The 18482-nt window shown below is 38.8% G+C and overlaps 1 long non-coding RNA gene and 1 pseudogene across 4 annotated transcripts; both read left to right on the forward strand.

The window, feature by feature from the left end:
• Window positions 1-7236: 7236 nt before the first annotated feature.
• On the forward strand, window positions 7237-8438 carry LOC121764942 (annotated as a pseudogene).
• A 2385-nt stretch (window positions 8439-10823) lies between these two features.
• Window positions 10824-15165, forward strand: LOC121766130. 4 transcript variants are annotated; one of them, XR_006042918.1, is made up of 13 exons: window positions 10824-10983; window positions 11181-11298; window positions 11706-11941; window positions 12799-12942; window positions 13006-13085; window positions 13510-13596; window positions 13674-13798; window positions 13887-13943; window positions 14035-14088; window positions 14178-14255; window positions 14514-14629; window positions 14711-14850; window positions 14941-15165. It is a non-coding gene; the product is annotated as an uncharacterized LOC121766130 (long non-coding RNA). The 4 variants fall into 4 exon arrangements; XR_006042919.1 differs by having other exon boundaries at window positions 11859-11941; XR_006042916.1 differs by having other exon boundaries at window positions 11181-11941.
• Window positions 15166-18482: the final 3317 nt, after the last annotated feature.

Below are 18482 nucleotides of genomic sequence, written 5' to 3' on the forward strand. Positions count from 1 at the left end.
CCAGAAACAAGGTATCAACCTCTGGAAAAAATTGCTCTGGCGTTAGTAAATGCAGCAAGGAGACTGCGGCCATACTTCTATGCTCACAAGGTATGCGTCTTAACCGATCTACCTCTTCGGCAAGTTTTGACCAAGCCAGAAGCATCGGGCAGAATCGCCAAGTGGGCTATAGAGTTGGGAGAGCACACAATTGAATATCTACCTCGGAAAGCCATCAAGGGACAAGCCTTGGAATCCGAAGTAGAGCCGCCGGACTGCTGGAGCGGATTCGTAGATGGAGCTTCAAACAAGATGGGAAGTGGAGCTGGTATTTTACTTGTCGCTCCCGACGGACACGAGGTAACCTACTCACTTCGTTTCCTATTCCCCACTACTAATAATGAAGCCGAGTACGAAGCCCTCCTGGCCGGACTCCAGTTAGCGCAAAGTCTACTCGTCAAATCTCTCAAAGTCCATTGTGATTCACAAGTCATAGTAAATCACATGTTGGGTACAAGTGAAGCCCGTGACGAGAGAATGAAGAAGTATTTGGACAAAGCGCAAAGCATCAGCCGAAGTTTCTCCTATTTTCGGATAATCCGCATTCCCAGAGCGGAAAATAGCCGAGCAGATACCTTAAGTAAGTTGGCCTCAGATCCGAGCTCAAAGGCGGAAGAATTAATGCATCGAAGCATTGATGAAGCCGAGGTACATTCTGTATCCAGCTCGCCGAACTGGATGACGCCGATCTTGCAGTATCTGGATCAAGGACAATTGCCCGAGGATAAGAGAGAAGCTCGGAAGATCACGTGCCGAGCTCTTCGGTACGAACTTCATGAAGGAGTCCTCTTTAGAAAGTCTTACCTCCAGCCGTTATTGCGGTGCGTAGGACCAGAAGAGACGGACTACATCCTCAGAGAAGTTCATGAAGGATCGTGCGGTAGCCACATCGGAGCCAGAGCTTTAGCTAAAAAAGTTCTGAGATGGGGATATTATTGGCCAACCATGGTACAAGAGGCAGTGCAGCTCGTCAAGAAGTGTACGAAGTGCCAAATTCATGCAAATGTCCCAAGGATGCCGCAGACCGATCTATACACTATGCAAAGCCCTTGGCCTTTCATGCAATGGGGCATAGACATAGTGGGACCACTTCCTCAAGCTCCTCGGCAAATGAAATTCCTTATCGTTGCCGTGGACTACTTCACGAAGTGGGTGGAGGCTGAACCATTAGCTACGATAACGAGCTCAAAGGCATTGGACTTCGTCTGGAAGAACATAGTGTGCCGATTTGGCATACCCCACATCCTCATCTCGGATAATGGGACTCAGTTCACCGACAAGACGTTCAAGAATTGGTGCCAAGAGCTGAACATACAACAGCGGTTCACTTCGGTCTCCCATCCCCAAGCAAACGGACAAACGGAAGTAACGAACCGGATTCTGGTGAAAGGGTTGAAAGCTCGGTTAGAACAAGCCAAAGGACAATGGGTAGAAAATCTCCCTCAAGTCCTATGGTCCTACCGAACTACACCCAAAACCTCCAACGGTGAAACTCCGTATAGTCTGGTGTACGGCACTGAAGCCGTAATTCCGGTGGAGATCGGCGTACCCAGTCCCCGAACTCTAAATTTCTCCTCAGAAATGAATGACGACGGACTGAGAGCAGAACTAGATCTCGCCGAAGAAAGAAGAGAATTGGCGTGCATAAAAGCAGCCAAGTATAAGGAGCAAGTAGCCCGGTATTATAACCAAAGGGTGAAAAAGCTTCAATTTCAAGTGGGAGATCTCGTCTTGAGAAACAACGAAGTAAGCCGAGCAGAAAAGCTGGGCAAACTCGAACCCACATGGGAGGGTCCATATCGGGTGTCAGAAGTCCTCGGCAAAGGGTCTTATAAATTGACTCACATGTCAGGAGAACAAGTACCCCGAACATGGCACGTCTCCAACCTCAAGAAGTTCCACTTGTAAGAGACAAGTCCGGTCAGTCCGTCTCGTGTCTAGTTCGGTCATAGGGGTATGTGTTTTTATTTGTTTGTTTTTTACTTGCACCTTTTACTTGTCGTTTTATAAAAAGTTTAAAGTTTTTTCTTTCGTCTTTTTCATTTTTTCTCTGTGTTTTGTCCCTATGTGCTTGTCGTCTCTTACAAATGGTACCAAGGTATATCGTTCTTTAAAGACTGATCCCCTTTTTAGATCGATTATTAAAGACTATTGTGAGTCCAAGCTTCTAAGGAGGATATAAGACCACAATTCAGCTTAACAAGCAGTCCGTCTGAAACGAACTGCAATAAGCCAACGATTGTGAGTCCAAGCTTCCAAGGAGGATATAAGACCACAATTCAGCTTAAACAAGCAGTTCGTCTGAAACGAGCTGCAACAAGCCCACGATTGCGCGTCAAAGCTTCTAAAGAGGATACAAGACCACAATTCAGCTTAAACAAGCAGTTCGTCTGAAACGAGCTGCAACAAGCCCACGATTGTGTGTCAAAGCTTCTAAAGAGGATACAAGACCACAATTCTGCTTAAGAATCAAGCACTTCGTCTGAAACGAACTGCAACAAAAGTCCGATTCTCGCGATAAAACTTGCCTGAATTAGGACAAGGGAAAGTCCAATCCACGCGATAAAACTCGCCGAATTAGGACGACCAAGTTCGGTCAAAGCAGTTTACCTCATAAGACCGAGGACGACCATGTCTAGTCAAAGAGGTTTACTGCATAAGACCACTTCGGTTAACTGGGAAAGTCCGATCCACGCGATAAAACTCGCCGAATTAGGACAAGGGAAAGTTCGATCCCGGCGACAAAAATCGCAAAATTAGAACACAAACCAAGTCCGGTCAAAGATGTTTATTTCATCAGACCAAAGACGAGTCCGGTCGAAGATGTTTATTTCATCAGACCAAAGACGAGTTCGGTCAAAGGTGTTTATTTCATCAGACCAAAGACGAGTCCGGTCAAAGATGTTTATTTCATCAGACCAAGGACCAAGTCCGGTCAAAGAAGTTTACTTCATAAGACCGAGGACAAGTACGATGAAATTTTTTCGCTAAGCTGTAAATACAGTGTTAGAAGCGAAAACAAAATTTCATTTATCAAATCTTGTTCGGCATACAACTCCGCTACCCTACAAAATGGCGTTACGCTATTACAAAGGACTATTCTACCGTCCAGGGTTGCTGAAGTTAAGCCACCTATCTGCAAAATCCTCTGGAAGCCGAGTTCGGTTGTTCCGAGCAGATGAAGAATAAGCAGGTCGACGAGATGCTATCCTCGACCCAACGCCTCTTCCCCGAGCCCGAGAAGTCCTAACACCTCGGCGATGAAGAGTCTCTGCAATAAGCATCTGCTGATCTTGCTCGCTCATAGTCACAACTCCTCGGCGAATTTCAGTCCGTCCCCGTCTTGACGATTCCGGTTGCTCCTGAGCCCGTTCTCGTCTTGACGTTTCCGGCTGTTCCGGAGTTCGTTGTTGGCTGGGAGTAGGATTTTGAACAAGGGAACCAGAGGTTTGATCTGGAGTGCGAGCATCTGTTGGCACGATATGCCGAAGGAATCTTTCTATGGAGGGGCGCCGAGAAAGAACAATGTCGTACCGAGAAGCCCAGCGCCGTAATGATTTCACAACTTGTTGGCAAGCCGAGCTCTCCAGCGCATTGTTCCTCCGGAGTACAAGATATTCCTCCCACAGTTCGTCAACTCGACTCTGAACATCTGATATGGTCAATCCCCCGCGCACACGGATGTAATCCTCGTACGCTGTCCTCTCAGCAATGGTCGTATTCAGCTCGGCCTCCAGATCTTTCTTATCGGACTCTAAGTCCTTGATATCGGCCTCCAGCTTCACTAAACGAGCCAGAAGCTCGTCATTCTTCGTCTGATCGGCTATAGCTCTTCTCTCAGCTTCGTCTAAAGCCGAAGAGTACAGCCGTTTCCAGTGAAGTATCTCCATCTCCTTGAGTACAAAGCAGCTATTAGTTCGGCAGCTATACCGAGCAGATAGTAAAATACAACAGGAATAAAGGCGAGTACGAAAAGCTATACGAAGACAAATGTAGAGAATTTTTCATTCACAAGGAAAATTTTTTACACTAGGGCTTCAAGGCCATTTTACAAGGAAGAAACTAGACTAAGAGAAGGGAGACGAAATCATACTCCGCCTGCTTCGTCTCCGGCTCCTCGGTCTGGTACAGCTTCCTTCTCCTGGGCTACCTCAGCCTCGGCCTCGCCTCCTGCCGGCCTCGCCTCCGCCTCCTGATCGGCCTCCTTCTCCGGATGCCCGGCCTGATCGACTTCGGCCTCCCGCTCCAGCGGCTCGGCCTCACCCTCTCCGTTGTAAGTCGAAGCGGGTGAAACGGGTCCCACGGAGGCAAAGATAGCCTCCAGGTTCTCGTCCCGATCAGCTCGACAACTCCGGACTCGGTCTGCAGAAAGCAGGACCGAAGATGAAGCGAGCTCCTCAAGGAGCGGCAGATTCTGAAGCCGAGCTGCTATCTCTCGGCTGTACAGAGGCAGCACGACGTCGGCCCCCTGCTCGCCCTTATCGGCAATTAGCCTTACCAGACTACCGACAAAGGCCGAGAACTGGCTGCTCAAAAAGAGTCTCTCCGTGTAGGCACGGAGACCCTCTCCTTGGGCAACCACGGCGGCAGCATCCCTCCGTTTCGTCTGCTCTCGCTGGATGACGAGCTGGTTTTTGGCAAACTGAGCTTCATCCTGGGCCGAAATCCTAGCAGCCCTGGCTTTCTCAAAGTTTGCCTCAGCCTGCTCGGCCCGGTGACAAGCAGCCGCCAATTTCCTCTGCATCTCGGCATAGTCGTTGGACGCTTTGGAGAGTTCGACGGCGACGAGCTTGGAGAGCATATCATTCCTCTGAAAATGGATAAGGAAAAAAGTTAACAGAGGGCACCAAAAATACAAGACAAGCCAAGCCAAGGAATCAAGAAGACAATTCACCTCGGCGAAGTCCGTGGGCCATAAAAATGGCTCACAGATATGCTCCGAAGGAGGCGCCAAGACCACGTCTTTCTCTGGCGCCCTTGGGGGCTTCTGGGTCTTCCCCTTCTTGCTTGCCGAAGTCGACTCCGGCTTCTTTGGACCCGAAGAGGTCTTTTGCCTCTTCGGATTCTTCTCGGCATCAGGCGCCGAGCTGGTAGCCTTCTCTCTCTCCGGCTCCACAAGCTCGGAGGACTTTCTGATAGCCTTATTCAACATGAACACTGCCAAAAAGCAAGAAAGCAAAGTCAGATTTTCTTCGTTAAAGCAGTAGAGCATAAAGATAAAGAGAAATCCTCACCCTCGGCCTCTTCGTCCGAAGACGAGATGTCGAACACGACGTCGCCCTTGACGAGCTCAGACTCCGTGTATTGTTTCCTAACTATGGGAATCTTGTTGAGCTCGCCATCGAGCTCGTCCAACGGTTCAGGCCGAGGGTGACGGATAACGGACTCCGGCCCTCTCCAGGGAAAACTAGGAGCCGCGGTCCTATCATAGTAGAAGAAGCGATTTTGCCACTTCGGCCACTTCGTTTTACAAAAGGCCCTAAAGGGCTGTAAAGGGATCAAGTAAAACCAAGACCCCTTCCTCTTAAATTGAAAGAATTTAAGGATCGCCTTCAAAGACAAATCCCTTCCTAACCTACGGAGTTCGGCAGCGAAGGCCGACAAGTGCCTCCAAGAGTTCGGAGTCACCTGGCCTAAAGGAAGCTGAAAAAAATCTAGTAAATCTATAAAGGCAGAAGGGAGGGGGAAACGAAGCCCGCATTCTAAGCAGGCCTCGTACACGGTGACGTAACCCTCCGGCGGGGAGTCAGCCCTGTGATCACCGTCAGGTACCACCGCCTTCCCCCCAGGAAAAGAGTATTTTTCGTAAAGGGATATCACAGTATCCTTACTCAAGATACTGTGAAAATACTCTACGGTCTTCTCCCCGGATTCTTTCCGGCTAGAAGACCCCTTACCCCCCTTTCCTAACGCTACCCGACTCCGAAGAAGAAGAAGAAGACATTTTTCTTACTTTTTGAAGGTGAAGGTAGTCTGAAGAAATTTTTGAAAGCGGAAGGAAATTTTTCACGCAGAAGATAGAGAGTGCAGAAGAAGCCAATAGCAAAGGTGTTCAAATGATGAAGAAAGACGGTATTTATCAGATTTGGAAAAGATTTCAAATCATCGCACCGTTTCATATCCCACCTTTTCAGGATTCAACGGCCGGATTTTACTGTCGCATTTAATGCCGCATTTAATGCAGTCACGCGCAGGGCACGTCCCCTGACTTCAGCCTCCCCCGTACCCTTTTCCAGAATGCCGAAGTGACTCGCTTCGCCGAAATGAATCACTTCGCTTTTCGGGGGGGGTAGTGATGGGGTACGTACTAAACAAGCCCAATAGCAGTGACAGCTCGGCCAGCCCAAAGCCCAAGAGTTCAGTTCGGCATTACCAAAGAGTTCGGCCTCAGCCTACAGCTCGGTAAAAGCCAACCAATCAAGCTCTGCTCTCAGGTCGGCATCAAGCTCTACTCTCAGATCGGCAACCAAAGCAGTTCGGTCTCGGTATTCGACCGAACAAGGAGTTAGTGGACCCATACCGGATGTCCAACACACCCACTACCACGTGATGTCAGTTCAGGCCACGATCGTAGGCCATGACCTACGCTTCACCCACGATCTTAGGCCATAACCTACACGACATCCACGACTTAGGGTGGTGACGCAAGCCATGATCTGAGTTCATTATATAAATAGAACTTAGATCTGATAGAAGAGGTTAGAATCTCTCTAGAGAAACAATCATATAGCAAGTCTGTGTTGTAAGCTGTATTTGGCAGATCAAGCAATACAATCTTGCCCTCCCTTTTTCCCGTGGACGTAGATTTACCTCAGTAAATCGAACCACGTTAAATTCTCTGTGTCGTGATTTATTTTTACGAGCATTTATCATCATCAAAAATTCGCGGAATCATCATTTTGTGATCATGTAATTATCATGTGGATTTTTGTATTACTTATATGATTTTGAATGTTATATGGATCATGTCATTTGCTATTGTATATTGTAAAGAGTCATAAAAATTGCAGACTACTTTTGCAAGTAAGAATTCCAAAGTAGTAGATGTATATTGACGGATATGTAAAATGAAAAATTGCATACGAAACTCCTGCAAAAAAATCATAATTCGAAATTGCACTTGTGTCATTTTAAAAGTCATGTGAAGTCACTAATTAAGTGTTAAGATTCTGAAAAATTCCTCCTAACTTAGCAATACTGAAAAGAAGGTGATATTTCTTGCTAGGGGTTCAGCTATCTAATATTCCTCACTGCTTCTTGCCCTGCCTCATATCTTTCTCGGCCGAAGTCTCATGGCTGCCTTTGATTGTCAATTGAACCTAATATCTCTAATTTGCTTGAATGCCTGCAGCGTAACAGCTTGTGTGAAGCACCAACCTGATGAGAACTTGACATCTGACATCAGACATCAATGAGCAGTGCTTCTAGTTCAAGTGGTGTACGAGCAGCTCTCTCCTACTGCGTTCAACAAGTACGAAACTATGATTACCACCACTACCTGTGCCTTCTCGAGCTTCCACCAAACGTGCGTAAATCTGCCTTCGCGCTCCGAGCGTTTAATGTTGAGACAGCGAGAGCAATGGATGTGGCTTCTGACCCCAGAATTGGGCTGATGCGGTTGCTTTGGTGGCAAGAAGCCATCGACAAGATCTTCTCCAACAAGTTAATCGAGCATCCAGTAGCACAGGCGCTTGCTTCCGTGGCATCCCAAAATAAAGCTCGCAAGACCTGGTTGAAGAGATCGGTCGAAGCTCGGATCATTGATGCCCGAAGAGAGCCTACTGATATTCCAAAAACCCTCGAAGAACTAGAGAGATACGGTGAGGACACCATGTCAACCATCTTATACTCGACGCTTGAAGCAAGTGGTATTAAGTCCACTGCAGCAGACCATGCTGCGTCACACATAGGCAAGGCAAGTGGCCTCGCATTGCTTATCAAATCCTTGCCGTATCATTCCAGCCGGAACCGCCACTCCTCTTACATACCCGCTGAGATCGCGGAGAAACACGGGTTGCTGGTGAATCAGAGTGGACAGTCTGAAATCCGTATGGATTCTCGCGAGGAGGTGTGTCTGTAGCCAATGCGCATATGCAGAAAGCTCGTGCGTTGGCTAAGACAGTGCCCCGTGAGGCTCATCCGGTGCTGCTGCCTGCTGTGCCCACGCAGGTGATCCTCGATTCGTTAAGCCGCGTCAGTTTGATGTGTTTGACCCAAGACTGGCACAAGGTGTGTTGGGGGTTTCTCCTTTGTGGTATCAGTTGAAACTCAAGTGGTTTTCATTGAGAGGGAAATACTGAGAGCTGTCCAGTTTTGTGAATTGGGATGGCTTTTCCCCAAATTAATTTCATCTTAACATGAATAATTGTGGAATTTTTTATGACTATACCAAGAGCGGTTTTCTTTTTGTTGGACATGATCAAGATATTATCAATAAGCCACATTGTATCATTTGCAGTTTAATAACAAACTACTCCTCCATGATAAAGTTGCATGTATATACAGAGAGAGCACAAACGGAATTGTTTGGTGTATGATTTCCCATTTTATTAAAGTTAAAAGATGTTGATGTCTTCGTTAGTAAGGTCTTGAAAAGAAAGATGACAGTAAAAGTTAGTGTGATATGCTCCACAACACATATACTCCAATGGAGTTTGGCAGAAAAATGTTTAACACTTTAATGGCAATATACAATTACTCCAAAACAATTACTGCATCTTCCCTCTCTCTCATTCTTACCCTTTCGTTTTCAATTAAAGTGTATTTTCAATCATTGTATATTAGCTGAATATTTAGCTTAGTAGCTGTATTGTCATAGTTTGTAATATATTTTCAGTTTAATTATGTCATGTATTTGTACAAGATACTTTTAATATTGCAAAATGCATCGGATCAAATTATGTGTCCTCTTAGTGTTTAAATTAACGTATAGAAAGATGGAGAAAAAAAATTAAAGTGGGATCAAGTTTGGTATACTGAATTTCAAATTGATTTATTGGTGTTTAGTAATTCTGTTAATTTTTTTTTAATGTAGTTAACTTGGATCTATGTGAAGTGCAAAATATTTCATCATTGTTTTATATTAGTACAATTTTTTTATCATTAATGTGTCAATTTTGTACGTCACATAAGTTAAGACTAACGGCTTTAAAACACATATGACGGAATGTATAAAACAAAACATGGATGTAACTTTTTATATCGTTTATGCAAATTTCAAACATTTTATATCAAACCTTTATTGCTTATTTTCCTATAGGGGTTTTTCTTTTTCACTTTATTTTCTTAATATCGTAACATTATTTAAGAACACTACAAACTTAATTCATGTGATTTAAGTTAAGAGAATGTAGTGGTCTGTTTTATTTTGTCATAGGACGACCCTAGCTACCATAATCAATAATTCTAGTGCACCACTTTTTCATTTTACAAGACACTATACAATAATCTACCAAATACTAGACCAATAGAATTGAAATTACACTAGAAAAGACCATTGGTAAAAAAAATGTTGAAATTTGTAAATCATGATAAATATTGTCAGAAAAGTCACAAGAAACCATACCTACTCCAATAGAATTGAAATTACACTAGAAAGTGATACCCAGTGACCTAGGTATACAGATCAAATGAATGCTTGCTTATTATAGTAACGAATTAAATGCACGTTCTTTTTTTTTCTTAAGTATGTATGCATTGATTTAAATATTTAAATGTTTGTATTTTCATTGGCAAAATTCTCACTAATTAATATATGTAAATATTTCAAAATGATTCATAGATATAGTAAACTAAAATTTAAATTACTTTACATAATCATATTCCCAAAGGGTAAAGGCCTAAAATAAGAAGACTGTATTTTTCATTCATTGTATTTGTGTATGTCTTATTTTGATAGCATTAATTAAAATCCTACAATTAGGTAAAACTCATATTAATCAAATAAGTAATTTCTAAGTATTTAAAAAAAATGATTATTTTTTTGATGATACTGACGTGCACATATATATTCATTAGAAAAGAGAGGTGTTTACTGCAATTATGGCATAAATTAACCCTTAGTGTCTACTTAACTTAATCAATGATGTTTAATTTGGACCTAAATTGATATTAGAAATATTAAATAACATAAATGAGCTCGACATTCAGTATTGATAGCATACGCATATAGTGTCTAATAAAATGTACAAGATGATATTTTCTTAGGTTCATGGCATATAAACATTGAAATCTCTAGCTATTAGTAATTGATCTCTTGTTATTTAAGTCATCTTGTTGATGATCAATTTAAAATTTCTTATGCAGTCTCAGCAGCTGTATTCAAAATTCATGTCAATGGAATTATGTGTGTTTTGTTCTTAGACTAATTTAGTACTCCACATGATATGATAATCATGTATTCTAAGTACATAGAAATTTGTGTTTTCCCATTTCATAAAAAATAATTCTATTTACCACACCACAATTAAACCCAATTAATTTAATTATTAGGGTGATTAGGTTTATAATTATTAGGCATGGGTGATTAGGTGAATATATATGTATTGGGAATTTGGAGAATGGGGTGTCCAAATGTGTAGTTTATCTCACTTTTAGTAACGTTAGGTTTATACGTACATTATTAGGCATGGGTTAACGAATTAGAATTTACACAATATAATTTAAATATTTACCAATCTCAGACAAAAAAACAAAATGAACTACTTTATTTATGAAATTCTAAATTAGGAAATGAGTTTTTAAAAAATCTAATGAAATATTATCATGGCTGCTTCAAAGCTCTCTCTCTCTCAATCATCTTTTAACTTTTCATCGTCTGATTCATTCCTCCTCAACGTCTCATATCCCAACTATATATACTTCTCAAATGGTATAGTGTATTCTCTGAAAAAACCAACTCTTTTCACGTTCTTTTCTTCCAACGCTTCTACCAATATCAAGCGAGTAAGAACTTCCTTTCCCCTTCTTTTAATTATTCTTATTCCATCAATTTCTTTCTTCAATTTAGTGTTTAAAGAATCTTGTAGAAATCCCCCAAAATCGGGAATTGAAGTCATTTGTTTTAGTGACGTGGTAGACAATCTTCTGTAGAATTAGAATTGTTTGTAAATAATCTATTTTTTTTTCTTTTGTATGTGAAGAAAATGGGTAAACACATGATGATCGCTTGCTTCCTCATACTCTTGTGTACACTTGAAGTCATCTGCTCAGAGCAAGTCAAATTCACTTTGCTACACTCGGCTGTTCCAAAAGGAGCAGGTAATTATATGATACGTGAATATCTCCAAGAATATCACCAAATCTCTCTTAGTTAGTTTAACATTGATTTAGCATTATCTTTCATATCTTTTGCTTATTATAAATAGGGTTATTGTGATTCTCTTTAATCAATCAATGAAATAACATATCATTTTCCTCAATTTACCGTTTTCCCTATTTCCTTGTTCTTTACGTTTCTGCAAAACCTTAAATCGGAGCTGATCTCAAGGAAAGCTTGAGACGTCCGCCGCTTATTTCTCATCGTCGATCACTCGTCGACGTCGTTATCTTGTTAAGGGGGTAAATCCCTTTAACAATTGGTGCTTTCATTGTCGTCCTCATGGCTCGTTACACCGAGTCGTCCTCCCTCGATCAGATTAAGGTGATGTTCGAGCATATGCTGGCAGGTATGGCTCGGCTAGAGACTCGCATGGACGAGTATTATCGCCGCCAATCCTCACGCCATACGCTGCGACCGGATCCGGAGCCACCGACTTATATAAGTATTTTGTAAATATTGGAGTAATAATTTTTACTCATTAATTAGATTATTATTTTAGTCTGTTTAGATGGAACTCCACCAGCATATGCCTACAGTGAGGGATTTGGAGATGGATCTACAAACTGGCTCGTTTTCTTGGAGGTATTTAAATCTTTCTTACTAATTTACATTATGTTTTAATTAATTATGAAGTTTATGATATCTTGTGTTGATTTGAAATTCCTATAGTTCCTCCCTGTTGTTGTCCAAATTTGATGTGTGATGGAGATTCTGTGCATGTGTCCTCAAATTAATTAATGTTCATCTTCAAATTCATCTCTTTATTTTTTCACATGTTCTTTTCTTGTTTTAATTTTTCATAATTTCATGAGTTTTCCCATATATTCATCTCCATATTTTTTCTCGTGTTCTTGACCAGTTTGATTTGCTATGGGCTTTTCTTCACACCTCACTTTTTCACAACACAAACACTAAGATACCTTAGTCTGTCATCGATTAAATACATTAATGATCGGTAATTAATTAATAAATTATTAATGTTTTCTAACCAACACTCATGGAGCATTTTGCAAAGGGTGAAAAAGAAAAAGTAATTCGTGTGTTTAATATGGATCAATTTTTAACTTATCAAATACACCTATTCTCAAATATTTTATGGGCCATTGTATCAAACAAGCCCTATACTTTTTCTCACTTACCAAACCCACACAAAATAGGCTTTTCTATAAGACTTGAGAATTATTCTCAAATATTTTCTAGATGCAGTTTTCTGGGCCATTTATCTTTAATTTTCATGATTCTAGGCATCGGTTGTTAATTGATGGAGTATAATTTATCTCAACATAAATATTACTCAAATGTTGGATCTTATAGGTGCTGTTTTTAAAAAAAAAAATAGGGATATCATGGTATATTAATAATTTGTTTCAATATTTTGAGCATGTGTATAACGTAAATTGTTCAAATTAAAAAAAAGAAATATGGTTTTGTCATGTTAGGGCGGTGCATGGTGTGATTTCGAGAAAGAGACACAAGCTGTCAAAACAGGTCAAAATCCTATTTAGGAAGCACCGGCGATGAATTTTTTAAAAAAGAGACACCATTTAACGGAATACTTGACTCAGATTGTCAATTTAATCCTGGTAAGTTTAAAAATCAATTATATTAATTATAATTTAACCGTAAGTTAACTATGTTTTTTTTAGATTTTTATAACTGGCATAAAGTTTATGTTCACTACTGTGATGGCTCGTTGTTTATGTCGGACGTCGACCAAGTTGATCCTGTAAGGCATATAAATAAATATATATATATATATATATATAGGGTTTTGATCTATGCAAAAATAGATTTAAATACAGAAACGCAGAACAATATCATACGTAGGGCACTTGTAGGTCATAGTTAGTTAATTTTTAGGTCATGCTAACAAAGCATGACCTAAAATGATATTAGCATGACATTAAACCCAAATATTATAATATGACCTAAAATTGCTTAATTATGACCTTCCGTATTTTTGGTTAATTATTGACCATTAGATCATCTAATCCTAGGGCCAAGATTTGGGCTGCATTTCTGGATTTAAATGCATTTTTATTTTGATCATCTCCCTATATATATATTAGTATTTTTTATCTCAATTTTATTAAAATTGTGTCATTTACATCAAAATAATTTATTTATTTATTTAATTAAAATTGTTTCAGACTAACAAGCTCACATTCCGAGGTGGGAGGATCTATAATGCTGTAATGGAGGAGCTGCTCGACAAAGGAATGAGGAATGCTCAAAATGTGCATATCAGTGCCTAAAATCTATTGTCAATTTATATTATTCATTAACATATATTCATCATTTTGATTTTTTTTAGGCTATCTTGACGGGAATGTCAGCAGGTGGATTAAGCACAATCCTGCATTGTGATAGATTTCGAGCTCTGTTTCCAAATACTATAAGAGTGAAGTGTATATCAGATAGTGGATTTTTTATTCGCGGGTAAATTAAAGTTAAAACTAATTTTATTATTTATTTACGGTAATACAGATAGATTACATGTTAAATCACCTAATTGATTTTTTAACAGGGAAGGTGAATTGGCAAACCAATCAGGAGGCATTTTGCTCAAGTGATTGCTGCAAATGTATCATTCTAATTAGTAACTAAATTTAAATAGTAATTAAATTTTCATATAGTGCAATAAATTAATTTGTACTGTTTTTTTTTTGGCATAGGGACTTGGTGCATTATTGCCTAAATCATGCACGTCTAAAAGGGACCCCAGTTTGGTGAGATGATTATAGTTTATTTGAATTATTTTCCTTTATAATACACAAGATAACAATAATAATCACATTTTAATGACATTAAATTTCAGTGTCTCTTCGCCGAGTATCTGGTTGAAGATGTTGCCACTCCACTCTTTATAGTTGAATCAGCTTTTGATACATACCAGGTTAGAAAAGATAAATTTGTATTGTATACTGCAAACTCGATACATATGCATGCATCATATTTTTGTATGAAGTTGTTGCTATCATTTCTATTATTATCATTCTTGACGTACTTTGCTTGCCATCTAGCTTAAGCATACAGTTTTCATTCATAGAAAAAGTAAGAAACAAAGTAATATTATATATTTAGCTAAATATACATATCCATCAAATACAACAAATCTAAATTACTTATCTATGTTTAATTATACATGTTACAGATTAAGAGCAACTTCATATTAACTGTTCCTGGTCTGGATCCAACGCAATGGGTTAGTTAGTTGTTCTGCATATAGCATGGAACGGTGCACTGCTGCACAAATAGGAATCATAAAAGGTAGTTTTAAATAATTTTCCTTTCATTTTGAAATTGTGAAATAAAATGTTAATTTTTCATCATCGGTATTCATATTTTCAGATTTTGGACCTATTTTCAAGAAGACATTAATGAAACTCGATAAGTCTTCGAGTAGAGGGATATTTTTGGATTCATGCTATCTTCATACGCATATCTTGCAAAGATATAATTGGATGACATCACCAGTACTTCAAAATAGAGTAAGAATATCACTCGATATATAGTATTTTGGTGTTATCAGTCTCCTTATATACTGATAATTATTTGGTGTGACATACTATGTGGCGCAGACTGTACGGGAAGCTATTGGTGATTGGTTCTATGATCGAAGTACATTTCAAGAGATAGATAGTCTTAATTTATATCCACAATCATGTACTCCTAAATAATTGATCGGGTCTTATTATTTGATTATTCTTATTATGTATATGATAGAGACTTAGCAAAGTATATTCCTTACATTATTGTAATTGTAATCTGCACTAGTATAATTAATTTGATTTTTGTCTTGTAAATTATTGTGCGTATGGTTATTGTCATAATTTAAAGTATTATTTTTAGTGTGTGTATTGTAACGATTCAAATAGTCATGATTTAAAGTATTATTTTTAGTGTGTGTAATGTAACGATTCAAATCGTTATGTCTTGACTATAAACTTAATTGAATGCATATTTAATTTTTCGACATTAATTTAGTAACAGATAAAAATTATGTTTCAACAGTAGTTTAGTAACATATCCATCTAGAACAGTGTACTTGTATAAAGACTAATAAAAAATTATAGTTGAACAAAAATTGTCAAAAGGAATTGAACAAAAATTGTCAAAAGGAAAGACTGATAATGAAGTTTGAATCCATAATCAAGATGATGACATTCCTTAGTAATATGTGCAACAATCTTAGATGAATCGTACTCATTTACTCTCCCAGGACCCGATTGCTATAAAAACTTGCCTAAATATTTTGTTGATGAGGTTCGTTGATGAGGTTCGTGAGGCCATATGTGCAGGACCAAATGCTCCATGCTCCATACGAAGAAACAATAGCTCCATGTGGCAGTACACTTACTCTTTATGTTCTTATTACTTGTTTCTTCAACGTAATGGCTATCGATACTGGAAATAGTTTTAATTTGAGCCGTGAAGATGAAGTAAGTATGGCAAGTGCAATTTGGAGATATATCCATGATGGACCTGGAGATACATGACTGCACCACCAAACTTTTACTAGTACTTAAATAAGGTGTAAATGGCATGACTTATTGAAATCTATTTTGAAATACGGTTGGGTATTACTACTAAATTAATAAATGAATACTAATCATCTTAATTTACTTTATTTTTTGATGGATACTTAAAATTTTGGTTCTTTTGATCTAGTGTTGATTATCGTGAGTGTTTTTTCATTATGGTATGTTACCCTTTCTACCCCTTCTTCTACATCCATTCTGATTTCTCGTGAGTTAATATTATTTGAAAAGTATATTCGTGACATTATAGTAATAGTAATCTACACTAGGACATTGAGGGACTATAATTAGTTTGACTTTTTGTCTTGTGAAATATTATGTGTATGGTTATTATCACAATTCCTGACATATCTTATAAGATATAATTGACTACACAAATATTTATTTAAAGTCCAATATTCAAATGCGAGGCTTTGATACATACTACCTTCATCCTAAAAAATAACTAATTTTACCATTTTGAGTTATCCCCAAAAATTATATCAAAGTCTAAATATGAAATGTTTTTAGCCAATTACACACCATCAATAATGTTGATCACATGATCCACTACCACTACTTCCATTTTCTCCCATCGCTCTGTTACTTATTCTCATTTCTATCTTATTTTGCTAATTGCACATTAAAGTATGTGTCATTTACAAATTTGTCTATTTTTTAAGGACGTAGTATGGTACTTAGTCACTTTATGATGTGAATATGAAATAGGGGTTGAATTAAATAACATCATTTTATATATCTCATCGACGTTTTTATAATATTTGGGTAATTTGTACTTCTCGTTGAAATTTTATTTTGACCCCAAACAACCTTTCGATACACATAGCCCATAGGCGTTCGATGATATAGAAATGTATTTCAAATGAAAGTATTTAATTTATTATTTTCAAGTAATGAATATTTAATTTATGGTAGAGTATCAGCAATTTTATTGAATAATTTCGTGGTTGTGATAGTATTATTTTGTTTCATCTTTGTTCAGAACAAATTCACTTGTGCATAAGCATGGAGCTAATCATGGAGTACTTAATTATTATGCAATGATTAAGGAACAAACTTTGAGTTCTCTTAATGTCGATGAATTATTAAAAAATTGGTTTTTATGCATATATCGCCAGTGTACCTAATAAAATGCCAAATGTTGTGGGATCCTTAAGTTGAAAACGAAAGAAAACAACAAATACCCCAAAAACCCAAATAAACACCACAAAATTAATACATGAAGGGCACAACTACTTAATCTTAAATTAAAATCCAAGTCTTCCATAAATGTACATTTATCTTTTCTCATTAAATAAATACGTAATTGGAGAAAATGTTATGTTTTAGTACTATAATTTTAGAGCAATTAGTCGGTAATGTCACTAAATTTAGCCGAATTATGGATTTATTCATAAACGTAAAACTTGGTCTTAAACTTGGTGGTTGGACTTCCCCCACTCCTATATATATGGCTTGCCAAATAATCAAGGTAGCCCGAAACAAATTTTTTTTTTGGACAAATTGCTCACGTTTTAATCATAAGTAAAACTATTATATCATTAATTACATGAGATATTCTTATTAAATAAAACAAAACAAATAAATACTAACAAATATTGCTGATAACTTGCTTAGTAATTATTCACATCTTGGGTTTAAGTCAAGGTGGTAAAGACAACACGTTGATTGACTTTTAATTTGTCTTTATGTGTATATATAAGAGCATCCACGACCGTGCTCTTTCCAGCGGCACGGTTGTGGGCCCGACCCCACTTTTTCTGCCTGCTCTCTGGCAAGAGCACAACACCCACAGCTGTGCTCTTCCGCAAGGACGAGCACAATTAATTTAAAATTCAATTAAACAATAACATTTCAATAATACTAAAATTCATTAAAAAAATCTAAATAATATTACAAATGACAAATAAAATAAAAACGACACAATTAAAATCCTAAAAAATTTAAAATTACATAATTAAAATACTAAAAATTAAAAAAACCACTACGCGTTGCCGAATTTCGCCCACATGTGTTTGATTAGGTCTTCTTGTAGTTGATTGTGGATTCGGGTATCACGCATTGTGTGCCTTGTCTCGATTCTTTGGCCGACCGTCGTATGCTCGCCTCGGCGTGGGGGAGACCTCGCTGTTGAGCTTCCGACTTCGTCCTCGTCGTAGAAGCTAGCCGCCCTCGGCCCTTCGTCGCCTATAATCATGTTTTGTAAGATAATACACGTGAACATGATGTCGGCGATATTATTCACGTACCATAGCCGAGCCGGGGACTTCACAATGTTGAATCGGGCTTGAAGGACCCCGAAAGCTCTTTCGACGTCTTTCCGTGCGGACTCTTGACGCTGCGCAAAAAGAACCCGTCTCGGGTCGTGCGGGTTGTTGAACGTCTTCACGAAAGTCGACCACCTTGGGTAGATACCATCGGCGAGATAGTAACCCATGTGGTATCTATTTCCGTTGATGGTGAAGTCGATCGCCGGTGCTACACCATTCATCACATCATTGAAGAGTGGTGAAAAATATAGCACATCAAGTCGTTGTTGGATCCAGCAACGCCGAAATATGCATGCCAAATCCATAGGCGGT

Source organism: Salvia splendens, chromosome 14 (genome assembly GCF_004379255.2).
Source record: "Salvia splendens isolate huo1 chromosome 14, SspV2, whole genome shotgun sequence".
Lineage (NCBI taxonomy): Eukaryota > Viridiplantae > Streptophyta > Magnoliopsida > Lamiales > Lamiaceae > Salvia > Salvia splendens.